Source organism: Sciurus vulgaris, assembly GCF_902686455.1.
Source record: "Sciurus vulgaris genome assembly, chromosome: 1".
Classification (NCBI taxonomy): Eukaryota; Metazoa; Chordata; class Mammalia; order Rodentia; family Sciuridae; genus Sciurus; species Sciurus vulgaris.
Window position 1 is genome coordinate 117,898,493 of NC_136461.1, and position 11,738 is coordinate 117,910,230.

Sequence of the window (11,738 nt, forward strand, 5' to 3'; positions counted from 1 at the left end):
TGCTGAGTTGCTTAGGGCCTGAGTGAGTTGCTGAGGCTGGCTTTGAACTCGAGATCTTCCTGCCTCAGCCTCCGGAGTTACTGGGATTACAGGTGTGCTCCACCACTGCTAGGTGGCTTATTGTTGACACCCATTTCTCATAGAATACTGAAAATAAAAATGTGTATCTTCTCTCTGTTCACTATATCATTATAGGCCTTTTCTAGAAGACTACCAATCTGCAAAGCAAAGATTTTCCTATTTTCCACCATCATTACAAAGAATTGTGAAGTTTGTAGCAATTAGTAGACTTGTTTTTGCCAAGTGGATGGTATGAATTATGAAGAATACCAGTGTCACCTGTGATGTTAGGCTCCTGGAAACTCCTCACATTCTACAGTGACAGATGACTTCTAACACAGTGAATGAGTGAGTATGCTAAGTCATTAGTATTAGGAAAGCTTAAATAGTTGCTTTTTTTGGTAGTTAAAGCCTATTCAGCATTCATTCTTTTTATTTTTTTTTTTTCAGTTGTTATTGGATCTTTTATTTATTTATTTAAATGTGGTGCTGAGTATCAAACCCAGGACCTCACACATGCCAGGTAAGTGCCCTACTGCTGAGCCACAACTCCAGCCCCTCAGCATTCATTCCTAAATATTTCCACATGTTCATCAGTGCATCTCTTTGCACACTTCACTCTGAAGACTATGGGGCTGGCTTTCCCACGACGAGTTTCCTCTTGAAGTTAGCTGGCCATGTGTGTGAACTGCAGGCCTCCATTTAGAAAACAATGTTAAAAGTAGATTATAGCCAATGCAGACTAGATTGTAGGAATCTGGAGGTAGTTGTTGATTTTTGGAAAGAGCATTAGACTAGGAGTCCAAAGAACTGAATTTATTCTGGACTGTATCCCTTTCCAGCTTTGTGACCTGCTGACTGCAGGTTATGAGAACTCAATAAGATGAAGCATGAACTCTGTAAACTCTAGGTTCTGTACAGGGAAATCATGATTAATGTTAATAAAGGGATACCTTGAACCGACATGATCCCTTTAACTCTTTTCCTACAGAACTTTATTAATAGATGTATCCTTTCCTCTGCCTAACATCCTGTGCAATGGTTAGGTCACTGGTTGTTACAATTTAGAAAACTACAGCACAGAGAAGTTTTAGGGGATTTGCATAAAATCCCATTAATTGATAGATTGAGGCTAGAGTTAATACCTGATCATCTTTAAGCAGCAAGAGGCAAAGGAAAAAGGCAACTTTTATTTGCTGGCAGGGATTCTAGAAACTTAACACTTAGTTGACTAATTAAAGGAGGGCAGTGAGATGCAGAACCTTGAAAGTTTGAAAATCCTCTCAAGAAGCAGCTTCTCATTCATGGATAGACATCCTGGGACCAAACTGGATGTTTCCTTTAGAAAGCTGGACTCCCCAGAAGATTCTCCTTCTGGAATGCTGTTATGAATAAGACCTGGTGAAATAAATCACCACTGGGAGCTGAACATGGTGGCACATACCTGCAATCCCAGGGATGGAGGTTAAGGCAGGAGGATCATGATTCAAGACCAACCTGGGCAGTCTTAGTGAGATTCTGTCTCAAATAAAATTTTAAAAGGGCAGGGAAGGTGACTGGGGGTGTAGCTTAGTGGCAGAGCATCTCTGGGTTCAATGCCCAGTACCACAAATAGAAAAAGTATCATTGCTTTTTGGAGATCTTGTTTTGTTTATTTGTTTTGAGACAGGGTCTCACTATCTTAGCTCATGGTCATCCTGCCTCAGGCTCCCAATTAGCTGGGATTACAATGATTTTTTTTTTAAACTGGTATTAGAGATCAAACCCAGGGCCTTGTGCATGCTAGGCAAGTGCAATATATCCCCAACCCTACAAAAAACCTTCTGAAGTAAGTATTACTCTCACCCCCATTTTCAGATAAGAAACAGAGTCCCGGAGAGGTAAAATAACTTGCCGAGGTCACAGAGCTGATAAAACCAGACAGTCTAGCCCTGTCGTCTTCACGTTTGACTATTAGCTATCTGCATCTGTGTTATAGGTCCTGGGAAAAAATACAGACCCGAAGAACAGTGCACTGGCAGAACCATCTTAGAAAGATTGAGGAGGTGCAGGACTGATTGAGGAGAAACTGGGGTGCATGCAGCTATAAACAGTCCCAGTGATTTGGTTCTCCGAGGCCTCAAGAGAATTCTTTCCTCCCCTGGTGCAGTGACCAGCACATTTTTCCTTATTGTGCTCAGTTCTTGTCCTCCTCTTTCATTGTCCCTTGAGTTAATTTCCCCAGAGATTTGTCCTCTTACCCCTCTTGAGAATTTCAAGGTCTTTAGTGGAAAAAGTCTTCTCACTGTAACTCCCACCCAGGAGAAGTCTGCATGGGTCTGCAGGGTCACCTCCCAGTTATACACTTGAGCTTCCCAAACTTGTTACCTTCGTTCTGTGGTTACCTTAGAAACCAACTCTCTGTCATCACACCCCAGTAGCTGAGACAAACTGAATAGCCAAAGAAGGTGGCAAGATAAATTGTAACGAAAATGTGTGAAAGAAAACAGTTTAGATTAAAGGATAATATTTTGGGAATCTGTGTGTGTGTGTGTGTGTGTGTGTGTTGTGTGTGTGTGTTTTCCTTCCCAATAAGGAAAATTTCCAAAGATCAAATATGAGAAACAATACAACAACAAAAAAGGTGAGATGCCAAGGGAAAGATTTAAAAAAAAATGCCTGAAACCTATTTTACGAACTAAAAAAAAAGTCCTTTTAACTTTTTGAAAAAATATATTGATATACTATAAATTAAAATATTCATAATGTGCAGTTTGATAAGTTTTGAAACTTATACACACATGAAACTTAAGTATAATCAAGATAACAAACATATTTATTACCTGGAAAAATTTACTTTTGCTTCTTTCTAATATTCTTTCCTAACCCTTCCCTTTAGATCCCTCCCACACTTGGTCTCCAGGCAATAACTGATCATACTTTTTTGTATTACTTCTGTTACTCAGCATAAATATTTTCAGATTCATTTATGTCATTGAGTATATTTACTTTATTGCTGAATAATATTTTAAAAATCTCCATTTTCTGATTGCTTACTGCTTAGTACATGAAATTACAATTATTTTTGTATGTTGATCTTGAATGTTGCAATCTTATAAACCCAGTTCTTAGTTCTAGTGTGTATTTTGTAGATTCCATCAGATTTTTTCTATGTAAACATTGTGTTATCTGAGAATAAAGGGAATTCTATCTCCTTCCTTTCTAAAATTCATTCCTTTTTATTTCTTTCTCTTGTCTTATTGCACCAGTGAGAACCTCCAATGCAGTATTGATAGAATTAGGAAGAATAGACACCTGTCTTGGTTCTGATCTTAGAAGAAAGCATTTGTTTTTTCATCATTAAATATAATGTGATGTGTAGGTTTTTCATAGATGCTCTTCTACCAGGTCATGGGTATTCCATTCTATTCCCAGTGTGCTGAGAGTTTTTTCAAGAATAGGTATAGTGTTCAGAGTATAGCACAGTGGTAGAGCATTTGCCTACCATGCATGAAGTCCTGAGTTTGATCACCAGCCCTGGGGGTTGAGGGAAAGGCTCTGAAGAGCATATGTAGTTTATCAAATTATTTTTCTTCATTAATTGAAATGACTATTTGGTTTTTCTTCTCTAGTCTTTCTGATAAGGTGAATTTTCAGTGTTGAGTCAGGCTTGAATTTCTGGAATAAACTCTACATGGCCATGATGTAGATGTAAGTATATATAAATAATACACACTGACCTTATACATAGTTTAGACTTGATTTATTAAAATTTTTTAAAGAATTTTTGCATTTGTATATTTGATTAATATGAATCTATAGCTTTTCTTTTTTTCATTTTTATTTATTTTTTGATTGTAAACAAATGGGATACATGTTGTTTCTGTTTGTACATGGAGTAACAGCATACCATTGCATATTCATACATTTACATAGAGTAATGATGTTTGATTCATTCTGTTATTTTTTCCTTCCCTCCCACCCCTCCCCACCTCTCTTTTCCCTCTATACAGTCCCTCCTTCCTCCATTCTTTGCCCCCTCCCAATCCCCCATTATGTGTCATCATCCGCTTATCAGTGAGATCATTCGCCTTTTGGATTTTTGAAATTGGCTTATCCTCACTTAGCATGATATTCTCCAATTTCATCCATTTGGCCTGCAAATGCCATAATTTTATTATTCTTTATGGCGAGTAATATTCCATTGTATATATATACCACAGTTCTCTATCCATTCATCAATTGAAGGCTTCTAGGTTGGTTCCATAGTCTGGCTATTGTGAATGAGCAGCTATGAACATTGATGTGGCTGTATCTCTGTAGTATGATGATTTAAGTCCTTTGGGTATAGGCCGAGGAGTGGGATAGCTGGGTTCAAATGGTGGTTCCATTCCAAGTTTTCTAAGGAGTGGCTTTCCAGAGTGGCTGCACTAATTGCAGCCCCCACCAGCAATGTATGAGTGTATCTTTCTCCCCACATCCTCTCACAACACCTAGTGTTGCTTGTATTCTTGATAACGCCATTTCTAATTGGGGTGAGATGGAATCTTAGTGTAGTTTTGATTTGCATTTCTCTTATTACTAAAGATGGTGAACATTTTTTTTCATAGTTTGTTGATTGCTTGTAGATCTTCTTCTGTGAAGTGTCTGTTCATTTCCTTGCCCCATTTGTTGCTTGGTTATTTGTATTCTTGGTGTAGAGATTTTTGAAGTTCTTTATATATTCTGGAAATTAGTGCTCTATCTGAAGTATGAGTGGCAAAGTCTATAGCTTTTCTTTTAACGTCTTTGGTTTTGAGTCACACTGGTGTTGTAGAATTAGTTGGAAAGAAGTTTACCTCTTCTTAACTTTTCTGGAATAGTTTGTGTGGAATTGGCATTATTTCTTCTTTAAATATTTCATAGACTATTCTAGTAAAAGGTGTGGGTATGTAGCCCAGTGGTACTCCAGTGAAGCCATTTGGACCTGGAGTCTTCTTCGTGGGAAAGTTTTTTGTTTTGTTTTGTACTATGGATTGAAACCAGGGATGCTTTACCACTGAGCTATATTCCCAATCCTTTCTATTATTTTTTTCATTTTCATTTTGCTAAATTACTGAGGGCCTCACTAAATTGCTGAGGCTGCCTCAAACTTGTGATCCTCCTGCCTTAGCTGCCTGAGTTGTTGGGATTAAGGAGTGTACCACCATGCCTGGCTTCATGGGAAAGTTTTAAACTATAATTTGATCTTTTTCCTATGTATAAGAGTTATTGTATTAATTTATTTTTCTTGAGTAAGCTTTGATAGATTCAGTTTTCAAAGAAATTTTCCATTTTATCTAAGTTATTGAATATAACATCAGAAAGTCGTTTATAGTAGTCCCTCTTTATCTTTTTATTGTGGCATAAAATCTGGCAACTCCTCTTTCTTTCTCATTTTTTTTTCTTGTGGTGCTGGGGTTTGAAACCCAGGGCCTTGTGCATGTGAGGCAAGCACCTCTCCCGGCTGAGCTATATATCCCTAGCCCTCTCCTCTTCATTTTTGATATTTGTAATCTTTGCTTTCCAATCTGACTAAAGATTTATAAACTTCAGTGATCTTTTAAAATTAACTTTTGGTTTGATTTTTCTGTGTGCTTTTCTTTTTCATTTATTTTATACCAATTTTTATTGTTTCCTTCTTGTGTTTACTTTGGATTCATTTGCTTTTCTTTCCCTAGTTTCTTAAGCTGAAGGCATTCTTCTTTTTCTTTTTAATTTGTTCTTTTTAGTTATACATGACAGTAGAATGTATTCTGACACATCATACATACATGGAGTATAGCTTCCCATTTTTGTGGTTGTACATGATGTGGAGTTACACTGGTCGTGTGTTCATGTATGAACATAGGAAAGTTATGTCTGATTCATCCTACTGTCTTTCCTATTCCTGTCCCTTCTTTCTTCCCTCTACTCTCCTCTGTTCAATCCCACGAACCTCCACTCATCCTTCCCTGCCTCTTCTTTTCTAAATATGCATTTTGACATTACTGTTTTGCCTTCTTCCACAACTTTGATTTCATTTTCATTCATTTTAATGTCATGGGTTATTTAGAAGTGTCTTAAGTTTTTAAATATTTGAAGAATTTTAAGATGTCTTCTGTTATTAATTCCTAGGTTAATTACATTGTGGTTAGAAACCTACTTTATATGACATGAATCTTTCTAATTATTGACACTTGTTTTATGTCACTGAATATGGTCTGTCTTAGTAAATGTCCCATGTGTTCTGCTTTTGGGTGGCATGTTCTATAAATGTCAATTAGGTCATTGTATTCGATAGTATGGTTCAAACCTTTTATAGACCTTATTGAATTTCTCGTACCTGTTCTATCAGAGATGGAGTTGGGGGAGGTTTGAACTTTTAAACTATAGTTATGGATCTGTCAGTTCCTCCTTTCAGTTCTGTTTTGCTTCTTATATTTTTAAGCTTTGTCACAATGCCTAAATGGTTAAGATTTTTATATTCTCTGAGTGAATTGACTCATATCATTTTGGTGAAAAGACTATCCTTAGCCCTGGTAATATTCTTCATTTTGAATATGCTTTATATGATGTTAATGCCATTCCAAGCTTTCTGTAAATTAGGTTTAACACAGTACATCTTTTCCCAACCTTTTACTTTTTAATTAATTTGTGTCTTTATTTTTCATTTTTTTGGTATCAGAAAATAAACCTGGGGTGCTTTACCATTGTGCTCCATCCCATTTTGTTTTTTTACTTAGAGACAGGGTCTTGCTGAGTTGCTGAGGCTGGCCTTGAACTTGTAATCCTCTTACCTCAACCGCCTGAGTTGCTGAGGTTACAGGTGTGCACCACTGCACCGGGCTACAATTTTGATTTGCATTTTTTTTAATGATTAATGAGATCGAGCATCTTTTCATGTGTTTATTTGCCATTTGTATGCCTTCTTTGGAGAAATATCTATTCTAGTCTTGTATCCATTTTTGAATCAGGTTGTTTTTTTGTTAGTGAATTATAAGTATTCCTTATGTATTCTGGATATAACCTTCTAGTCAGATTTATGATTTGCAATATTGTCTTCTTCCATTCTGTATGTTTTCTTTTCGTTTGTGTGATAGTTCCCTTTGATGCACAAAAAGTATTTAATTTTAATTAAATCCAGCTTATGTATATTTTGATGCCTGCACTTTTACTTTCATACTGAAGAAACTATTGCCAAGATGGTTATGGTAGCACACACTTGTATTCCAGCAACTCAGGAGGCTGAGGCAGGAAGATCGGAAGTTCTAGGCCAGCCTAAAAAACTTAGAGAGACCTTAGCTCAAAATAAAAAATAAAAATAATTGGAGATATAGCTCAGTGGTAAAGTACCCCTGGTTCAATCCCTAAAACCAATAAATAAATAAAGGTATTAATTCCTCTGTGAGAGCCCCACCCTCATGACCCCCTCTAAACCTAACTACTTCCCAAAGGTCCCATCTCCAAATATTCATATTGGGGTTAGGAACTCAACTTACGATTATGGGGAGGGGCTACAATTTAGTCTGTACTGAGAATTTTTTTTTTTGGTACTGGGGACTGAACCAAGGGACACTTAACCACTGAGCAACACATCCCCAGCCCTTTTTCTTATTTTTTTAATTTTGGGATAGGTTCTTGCTAAGTTGCTTAGGGTCTTGCTAAGTTTTGCTGAAGCTGGCCTTGAACTTGTGATCCTTCTGCCTCAGCCTCCCAAATTGCTGGAATTACAGGCATGCATCACCATGCCCAGCTTGGACTAGGATATTTTTTATGACTGATTCAACCTCTACACTGGTTATGGGTCTATTCAAATTTTCTTTTGAGTCCATTTGGTTGTTATATGTTTCCATTTCATCTCTATTATACAATTTGTTAGAATACAATTATTTATAGTATTCTCATAATCCTTTTTACTTCTGTAAAATTGATAGTACTGTTTCCACTTTTCATTTGATTTTAGTATTTTTGAGTCTTTTCTGTCTCCCCCTCTCTCACTCTCTCACTTTTCTTAGCCAATCTAGTAAATTTATTGATCTTTTCAAAGGACCAACTTTGGTCCCATGACCAAAAGGTTTGGGATATTGTTCTTTTTTATTTATCTTTGCTCTTGTCTTTCTTATTCCTTTCCTTCTAGCTTTGGGCTTAGTTTGCTCTTCTTTTTCTAGTTCCTTGAGATGTACAAGTCTATAGTGATTTAATCTCTTATTAACATATTAGTGTTATCTTTATGTTGTGCTGTTATAGTATGCATCTTTAATTTATCATTACCTACTTTCAAGTGACATATCACTTCACATATAATAACCTAACAGCAGTTGCCTTCCATTTCTCCCCTCCTACCTTCTGTGATTTATTAACCTATATTTTCCTTCTGTAAGGACTACCAGGGACTGAACCCAGGGGCACTCTGGAACTGGGCTATATTTTCAGCCCTTTATATTTTGAGATAGGGTCTCACTAAGTTATGAGACTGGCCTTGAACTTGTGATCTTCCTGCCTCAGCCTCCTGCATACCTAGGATTACAGACAAGCACCACCGTGCCCAACTCTGTGCCACTGTTTCTTTTATCTTTCCTTCTTCTTTCTTTCTTTCTTTTTTTTTTTTTTTTTTTTTGCGGGTACTGGGGATCGAACTCAGGGCCTTGTGCTTGGGAGCCATTTATTTATTTTTAACATGTATTTTTTAGTTGTTGATGGACCTTTTTTTTTTTTGGTGGTTCTGGGGATTGAACCCAGGGCCTTGTGCATGCAAGGGCAGCACTCTACCAACTGAGCTATATCCCTAGCCTATTTTATTTATTTATGTGCAGTGCTGAGAATCAAACCCAGTGCCTCACACATGCTAGGCAAGCACCCCCACCACTGAGCCATGACACCAGCCCCTGTGCCATTGTTTTCTAACTTGCATTTTTATTATGAAAAATCTGCTATTGTTCCCACCTTCATTTCTCTGTATATAATGTCTTTTTTTATACTGCCTTCTTTAAATATTTTCTTTGTCACTTGTTTTAAGCAGTTGTTTTATAATGTGCATGGTGTGGTTTTCTTCTAGTTCTTGAGTTCTAGATTCATTGAGCTTCTTGGATCTGTAAATTATAGTTTTACTCAAATTTGGAAAATTATTCTTTATTTCTTCAGATATTTTTGTCTGTTCCCTTATCTCTTTGCTGTCCTTCAGAGATTAATTCATATATATTAGGTCACTTGTATACAGTGCTTAATTTTCTTTTTCAGTCTTTTTTCCCTTAAATTTCATTTTGGATAGTCTTATTGCTATCCAAATGGTTTATTCCATAAAACCATCAATCTTTTCTTCTGCTTTGTCTGATATCCAGGGAATTTTCCATCTTAGATATTGTAATTGTCATCCCAAGTTCAATTAGATTTTTTTTTCTCTTAGATGTCTGTGTTTAATATGCTCAGTATTTCCTTTATCTTTGTGATCATGTGCAATATAGTTATAACTCTTTTTGTGTACTAATTCTATTGTGTGTCATTTCTGGGTCCATTTCAATTGATTTCAATTCATTATGGGCCATAATTTCCTGCTTCTTTGCATGCCTGGCAAAATTTTCACTGATACCAGACAGTGTGAATGTTGCCTTTGGATGTTAGATATTTTGTTATGTATATAAGTGTACATACGTGTTTTCTTGCATTGTGCTGTAGTATGTTAAGTTTCTGGGAAACAGTTTAACCCCTTTTAGATGTTCTTTTTAAACCTTGTTAGGTAGAACCAGAACAGTATTTGGTCTAGGATTGATTTCTTTCAATTGTTACTGAGGCTAGTCCCTTTGTGTTCTCTACCTTAGCCAATGATATAAGTGATCTTCACTCTGCTGGTGAAAAAGACCATATATCTGGGCCCTGTATGAGTTTCTAAAATTCTTTATTTATTTTCTTTTTGCAGTACTTGGGATTGAAGCCAGGGACACTTTACCTTTGAGCTATAGCCTGACCTTTTTATTTTGAGACAGAATGTCCTAAGTTGCTAAGGCTGGCCTCAAACTTATGATCCTATTGCCTCAGTTACCCAAATCTCCTGGATCACAGGTGTGTGTCACTGCACCTGGCTTCAAAGATTATTCTTTCTAATCCTCTTGAGCAGTACTGACCTAAACTCAGCTGGATACTCAAGAGGGACCCTCCGCAGATCTCTGGAGTTCTCTTCTGCAGCAGCCTCCTTCATGAGGCTCAGTCTGTGAAGTCTGTCCACTTTGCCCTCCTGGACTCCTAGCTTTGTCTCTTCAACTCAGGATTACTAATGAACTCTGTTGGCTTCCTCTTCCCTATACCTTGGCCTGGAAACTGTCCAGGAAGTAAGCTAGAGCAACTCTAGCACTCTCCTCATTTGTTTCTACCTCTCAGAAATCATTGCCCTTCATTGCTTGGCATCCAACATTTTGAGAATTATTGTTTTCATATAGTTTGTTTTTGTTTTTGTTTTTTGTTTTGTTTTGTTTTGTTTTATTTCAGTTGAAATAACTCAATTTAGCCCTGATATTCCATTTTGGCCAAAATCAATCTGCCATATCCTTTATTTTTAAACTCAAGCCCCACCCTTAAACTTAAAACTTTTAAAACATTGCCAGGTGTGGTGGCACACCCTGTGATCCCCACAACTTGGGAGGCTGAGGCAGGAGGATCACAAGTTCAAAGCCAGCCTCAGCAACTTAGTGAGGCCCTAAGCAACTCAGTGAGACTCTGTCTCTACATAAAATACAAAAAAAGGATTTAGGATGTGGTTCAGTGGTTAAGTGCCCCTGGGTTCAATCTCTGTATAAAAACAAAAACAAAAAAAATTTAAAACATTTTCCCATTGGTGGAATTAAATTAAATTTAAAGGAATACTTGTGTTTTTATTTCAGGAGGGAGATTTTTCAGTCTAATTGTGGCTCTTCAGTCAACTCTGTGAATTTGTATCTTCCATCATCCAGGATTCCAAGGTTTATGCTGTGTGACCTTGAGAAAGTTAATTAACTTATCTATGCCTATATCTACCTTAAGACATTAAAAAAGGTTTTTTTGATACTGGGAGTTAAACCCAGGGGTGCTCTACTACTGACCTATAACCCAGCCTTTTTATTTGTTATTTTGGGACAGGATTAATCTCACTAAGTTATCCAGGCTGGCTTTGAACTTGTGATCCTCCTTGCTTCAACTTCCCACATCTCTGGTACATTACAGGCATGTACACTGTGCTGGCTCTATAGCCACATTTTAAAGGTGAGTGTTAACTATAATACTTTCCTTATAGGGTTGGTTGTAAGGATTAAACGAATTAGTTAATACTGGTAAAGCACTTGTATAGTGCCTAACAAATAGTGGGTGACTATTACATATTACTATTCATATGTATGAAGAGGTAAGTATTATGCAATAAGAAGAGTTTGACTAGTGTAGGGTGCAGATTGGTGGGAAGTCATGGGAAATGAGGATGGTAAGGTGGGTGGGCACAGTGAAATAAGGCTGTGAAGACTGGACTAATGAATTTAGTTGGGATAGGATGGAACAATAAGCATACAAAAAAATGGATAAACTCTCTCGTAAGAGTTTTTAAGTAAAATGAGATGAACATCATATCTATCAATATCAGTTTAGCAAAGCATTCAAAAATGAAATTATCTAGTGTTGGGCACTATTATCCTTGAATGAATGAAGTAAAAATTGATTTTTTTACTTTGGAAGGGTGATTT

The 11,738-nt window shown here is 36.8% G+C and overlaps 1 long non-coding RNA gene across 1 annotated transcript; it reads left to right on the forward strand.

The window, feature by feature from the left end:
* The first annotated feature begins 270 nt into the window (after positions 1–270).
* On the forward strand, positions 271–3,389 carry LOC306664500. Its single transcript, XR_013764728.1, has 3 exons — positions 271–408; positions 511–583; positions 3,309–3,389. It is a non-coding gene; the product is annotated as an uncharacterized lncRNA (long non-coding RNA).
* Positions 3,390–11,738: the final 8,349 nt, after the last annotated feature.